Source organism: Peromyscus eremicus, chromosome 9 (assembly GCF_949786415.1).
Source record: "Peromyscus eremicus chromosome 9, PerEre_H2_v1, whole genome shotgun sequence".
NCBI classification, from domain to species: Eukaryota; Metazoa; Chordata; class Mammalia; order Rodentia; family Cricetidae; genus Peromyscus; species Peromyscus eremicus.
Window position 1 is genome coordinate 67260060 of NC_081425.1, and position 6589 is coordinate 67266648.

Here is a 6589-nt window from a genome sequence, read left to right on the forward strand (position 1 = left end):
CCGTACCATCTCCGTCTAGTCTCTGTGAGCTTCTTCTTTCCTTTCCTTCTTCCTTGGGCTGTGGGTCTCTCTTGAGTCTTTCCTCTTGTCTCCAAGCTCATGGCATCTCACACCACCACAAGGTAACCAGCTCTCAGCCACCAGCCCTACCTGTCAGGCCACAATCCTCACCTGCTACTGGGACACAAAACATGTTCTATTAGTTGTCCCCTGTTACCTCTAACCCACTCACACCGAGTCTCTATCCTGCCCGTCTGAGGGCTTGCCCCCTTTGTGCCCCCCCATCCTTGCTGATGCCCTCCCGTATGATTTTTCCTTCCCAATCTCCCAGAGCCAGTCTGCTGAAGTGCACTGTATCCTCTCCTTAGGAATGCCTACCAGTCTGGTCCTTTCCCTCTCATACCTCTCAACTTTGATTGAGGCTTTAACCTCTGCTACAGTCTCCTGGCCTCTGGCCTCTCCTCCCCCCAGGACCCAGCCGGACCCTCAAACTGTCCTTAAGATGTCACACTGACCATGGTCTGGAGCTGCAGTCACTCTTCATTGCTCTCACGATGATATTGTACATTTTGCTGGTCTGTGAAATATGGCAGATCGGTAGAAAGCACTCTGGAACAAAGCCGACCCAAGCTTGAATCCTAAGGCCACATTCCCTGCCTGACTTTGGGCAAACGTCTTATTCCCTTTGAACCCCACTGCTGACGCACAGACTGTAATTTGAATGACAGATGGTTGTATTGACTGAGATGTGTCTAACCCTGTGCCGAGAGGTACTCACATATAGACCATGGTTTTTTTTTTTTTTTTCCTTTCCACCTGACATCTCCAAAACCACACAGCAATCTGACAAGAGAGGTTTCCCTCAAGTCCTTTCTAACTCACCACACCATTCACCATCCATGCTTTGGGCCATACTGATTTTCACTGCTGGGAACATAGATTGGCACGCAGCGTTTCTCAAAGCCCTCCCCTCCTTTAAACTCCAGGTCTGTGTTCCCACCTTAATATATGTAACTGTGTCGGGCTCATAGAGGAAGAGATTTTTAGCCTCTGGGTCATTCTAGATCCAGGCCCTGTTTCATTACAGATGGTTGTGAGCCGCCTTGTGGGCGCTGGGAATTGAACCCAGGTCCTCTAGAAGAGCCTCCAGTGTTCTTAACATCTCTCTACCCCTCCCTCTTTGAGACAAGGTCTCTTTTTATAGCCCAGGCTGTTGTAGAACTCACCCTGTAGACCAGGCTGACCTTGGACTCATAGAAATCTACCTGTCTCTGCCTCTTGGGTGCTGGAATTGACATGTGCCACCACATCCAAATTTTCTCCTCTTTTTAAAGAAAGATTTATTTACTTTTGTTTTACATGGATGGGTTTTTGCCTATATGCATGCATGTACATTATATGTGTTCCTAGTTCCTGTGGAAGCCAGAAGAGGTCATCAGATCCCTTGGAATTGGAGTTATAGAAGGTTATAAGCTGCTGTGTGGGTTCTGGGAAACAAACCCAGGTCTTCTTCAAGAGCAGCAAGTGCTCTTAACCAGTGAGTCATCTCCCCAGCCCCATCTTTTGTTCTTTTTCAGTTTGCCCATTTTTTAAAATATGCATACTGTCCTGATTAGTTTTGTTGTTGTACCAATTTGACACAACTAGAATCATTTGAAAAGAAGCAACCTCAATTGAAAAAATGCCCCCATCAGGTTGGCCTTCTTGATTAATTATTGATGTGGGAGGGCACAGTTCAGTGTGGGTGGTGCCAGCCCCTAAGCAGGAGGTCCTGGATGCTATAAGAAATCAGAATGAGGGGCTGGAGAGATGGTTCAGTGGTTAAGAGCACTGCCTGTTCTTCCAGAGGACCAGAATTCAATTCCCAGCACCCTCATGGCAGCTCACAACCGTCTGTAACTCCAAAATCTGACACCCTCACACAGACATGCATTCAGGCAAAACACACACACACACGCACACACACACACACACACACACACACACACACACACACACGAAATCAGAAAAGCAAGCCAGCAAGCATTTAGTTCCTGCCTCCAGGTTCCTGCCTTGCGTGCCTGCCCCGACTTCCCTCACTGATGGAGCATGGACCTGAGAGCTGTGAGCCGAAATAAATCCTTTCCTCCCAAGTTGCTTTTGGTCATGGTGTTTTATCATAGCAGTAGAAACCCTAACTAAGGCATATACTAAAGAATTTACCAAGTTAGCTTGAGGATAGTAACAGCCGCAGAATCCTGACTGAGAGCTGAGAACTCGGTAGTTACTCGGTCCTTGAAGTTGGGTGACTCAACAGTCAGGGCATTCCCGCAATGGCTGTCTTTCATTGGCAGAGTCTCATGAGAATCTCTGGCTGTCCTGGGAGTCTCTATGTAGACCAGGCTAGCCTCAAACTCACAGAGATCTGCTTGTCTCTGCCTCCTGAGTGCTGGGACTAAAGACCTATACCATCTTGCTAAGCTAAGTGTGCCCAATTTTTTCACATAACAATACTCTATCCTTCTCCTTCAGAGGTTGCTACATCCTTGGCTGATCCTAAGATCAAGGATATCTGAGGATTCCTGGCTGTCCCACCTCCTGAGGGCTACCATTTAGCCTGTCTCCTCCCTATAACCTGCCTGCCCATCTCCACCAGCAGCTTCACGCAGAGTCCCTGAGATTTTCAGGCCAGGACACAAAAAGCATTAAGCTGGGCCAACTTCTGGGGGTCTTGGGGTACACATTGGTCATAAGAGAAGCTCCGCAGACAGCAGCAGAGCAGCGGTAGCTTTTCTGGCTCAAGGCTAGCCTGTGAAGATGGGTTGGGTCTAGGTCCATCTGAAGAACATAGCCTTCAACTGAGGAGACGTGGTGGGGCTGAGGGAAATGTGCGGGCCAAGGACTTACAGCGGATGACTGGCCCTGCTGTCTGCAGTCTGAATTCCTGATGTCCGTGTTTCTTAGGATAAAAACTTCCCACTGTGAAGTCCGTTATGTGCTGGTGTGTGCTAAGCTCTTCACTTATGACTAGTCTTCACGGGCTCTGCAAACAAACACATTGATGACAAAACGTATGTGACTGAGCTAGACCAACACAGCTAGAAACTGAGGAGCTGGGTTTCCAAGTGGGTCTCTGCACCCCTAGACAGCCCCTTCTAAGTTCCCTCGGGCTTCTAAGACAGTGTCCTCTCCAAACACTCTTGCAGAGGAGATCTACCTGCCTACAGCACTCTGATTGAATCCGGGCTGCCTCTCCAGCTGGCCCTCATCTATCAATAGGAGAAGGGAGTCTGGGCTATTGTGGCCGCTGGCATGCAGAGTACAAAAGATTTTGGAGCCAGCCGGAACACAAAAGAATGACAAGAAGTAGCAGCTGTTTGTAAAGAGAAACCTGAGACAGGATAGCTCAGCTCCCTAATCCCAGGCCCATGTGGAGCCAGGCACAGGGTCCCCCAAGGTCAGAGATTCTAGGGGCAGGCCGCTAGGAGAGCTGCCTCCCACTCCCAGGTCTCTTCTCTCCTGTTCACAAACAACTGATGCTTCCTTCCTTCTCTTGGGCCAGATGCCTACCTCTTTCGTCTCCTTCTGTCCCTCTCCCTGTGGGTATTGGGATTCCTTTTAGATTTCTCTCTTTTCATGCTCAGGTATCTTCTGGCTTAGCCTGTGTGCCCCCCGCCCCCTCCCACCTCACCCTAATTCCTGGTAGTAATTTTAGCACACTTTCCGCTGGTCTCCACTGGCATGTTCACAGCACATGGCTCCTGTTTGGGCCTGACATTTGATCAGTGTGGTGACAGAGCCCAGACAATGCCTGGGGGCAGGGGGTGGGGGGGTAGGGAGGCAGATCACCTTCCTTCCACTCAGGCCTTATTTGGTCTACCTTGGCGAAGCGGCCCTCCCTCCAGCCCCTCTTTATTTATAGCATCTGCTCTGTCTCCTTTGTCTTGTCGGCTGTCACTCTGCAGTGCACTGCACAATTGCCACCCACTCCTCACATGGGTAGGGCCCCCACTCTCCCCGCTAGGAACGTGCATGTGTGCGAAGCACACCGGCTGTGCACGGGGGGGGGGGGGGCACCACTACAAACAGTTGGACAAAGCTACCCCCCGGAGCAGGGACCCATCAGCTAGAATGGTGCCAAGCTCATAGTAGACACTCAGTAAATACTTGCTTAGGAAAGGATGGGCAAAGCTACCCAACCTTCCAACAGCAGCAAACGGAAGGAGGACTCCAAAGCAGGTGTTGGAAGGGCTGGAGACGGGGTGGGAATTTTTAAGGCCACCAGACCCTCTAATCTGGGATATGAGACAGAGAACTTAAAGTTAGGAAAGTGATTTATATTCTGCATTGGGGACATTGAGAACAATACACCCAAATACTCATAGACCAAAGCTCTCCAAACCTGGAAGCAGGCGGAAAAGGGGAGTGATTAAGTTACTAATTGTAGAGACAGTGTCCCAATCCCTCAGCCAATCCCTCCACCACGCAGGCCAGCCCAGCGTAAAGACACCGGCTTTAAAATGGCCTCACCTGTGTCCCAGGCATTATTTATCCATTTATGCACCTGTGCCTGAGCCCTATTCCTGAGCAGGGCAGGGCGGCATCTTTATGCTTGGTGCCTTGTGCTTAGAAAGCTAAAAGAGTATGAAAGAGCAACCTTCCTCCAATCCTGGGGGTCCCTCCTAGCGAAGCTGATCCATTAATACCTGGCAAGGTCTGGAAGGGACCCCCAAAATTTGTGCTACTGGGCATGTCAGCAGCAGGAGCTGCTCCTTAGCAACTGCAACCTCAAGCTTGAGGACTGCAGAGCTCCAGCTGCAGTGGGATGCACCCCCTACAGTCTGTAGCCTCTCCCCCCACGCCGCACTGTGCACACAGCTGCTCTGCGTCCTCTGACTGTGCTTCGGTTACCAAGAAACCCCAGAGAAGCCCTTCCTGGAATTTCCCTTTCCTGCTGTGCCCATCCCACCTTCAAAATGTACCTGCTTTGCACCCCATCCCCCAGGCCTGCCTCTCTCCTTCACACTGACATCCAAGCAGCTGGATTAATCCGCATGCGCTCAGAGCTGTGCTGGGGAAGAAAGGGGATTTCAAACCAAACCATGAAGCGGTTGCCTAGACACCAAGCAGCAAAGCTTGCATAGGCCATACTGGGAGAACAAGGACCGCCTGTGCTCTGTCCAGAGGCTGGGCGCCAGCGTCGCTCCCAGGGCCTGCAGGAAAAGGGGAGATTTTTCCTGTCCTGTCCCTTTCTCCACTTGCAAGAACAAAGATTGCATCCACGTCTGAACACAGGTCGGGTGGGCCAGGCAACAGTAGCTGTCTTATCTGCAGCCCTGGGAGGCTCACCCCTTGTGCCTCTCGAATCTGCAGGGCAGAGCTATGGAAACAGTCAGGAAAGAGCTCTAACCATTAGGCAACTGGAACTCCTCCACACCTAGTGGCCAGGACTTCCTTGGAATCCCTCGCCCTCCCTCCCTGGCCAGGATCAACTTCCTATCTGCTGAGGTCCCTCACTTGGACTCTGGCTCCCCTGAAGCTGTGTGACCTTCGAGGTCCCACCTCCATAAAGCGAAGCAGTTGGATGGTTCACTAGAGACTTGCCTGGCTCTCAAGCTCAATGATCTCAACACATTGCCTGCTGGCCCAAGGAAAGTGGAGCCTGAGCCAGAGTTCCAGTGTCTAAACTCTCTGGTCACTCTCCTCACCACTTAACTAGGACCCTGCCTCCCTGCAGCTCCAATCCAGCTACCATACCAGGGCCGTGCCCCCAGCTCTGCCCTGCCCCTCTATGCTGCCGTGACTCAGCCCCTTCCCACCTCAGTCAGAGGTGGGACTCAGGCCAGGAGAGTAGGGAGGATCCTGGAAGTAGCAGCAGGGCTCGTGCTGGGGGCAGGGGCTCTAAGGGGCAGCAGGGCCAGGGCCAGGGCCCTGCCTGCCTGAGGTCACGGTGGTCGCTGTCAGCTTACTCTCCAGTGAGCTGTGGAATGTAAGAGATATGTTTGCTTCGCTTTGAGCCACCCCACCCCCTGGAACTCAGACCCTGAACATGCCATGCCACAACAATGACGACCACTTCCAATTGTTTCCTGGCTGGGGAGGGGGGGGGGAGGGGGGGAGCACTGTTTGGACAAGGGAAGGGGGAGGGAGTCAGGGGGAAATGCTTTTAGTGACAACAGCTCTTTCTAAATCTGGCTAGGGACTGGGTGCAGGTGGGGGTGGGGGCACCCTGCCGCCCCATATATACAGTCCCCAGGCTAGGTCTGGCTCTGAGCAGTCTCTTGCTGTTTTCTTCCTTGCTGCCCTCAGGTAGGAGTGGGAGCTAGAGGCCTTCCTCTGGGATTAGGGGACTCCAGGTTCAGGAAGAGATTCCTCTAGAACAGCAGGCTTCTGGCAGGACTTCATGGAGTACCTGGTTATGATTGAGCACACCTGTGCAGATCTAAATATGCATGCTTGTGCCACAGGAATGTGGGGGCCCATGTGTTCCCCCGGGGCGGGGAGGGATATCTGTATCTGTCTATGGCCCAGAATGCAACAGTGGTGTGTGTGTGTGTGTGTGTGTGTGTGTGTGTGTGTGTGTGTGTGTATGTGTGTGCTTGCGCACATG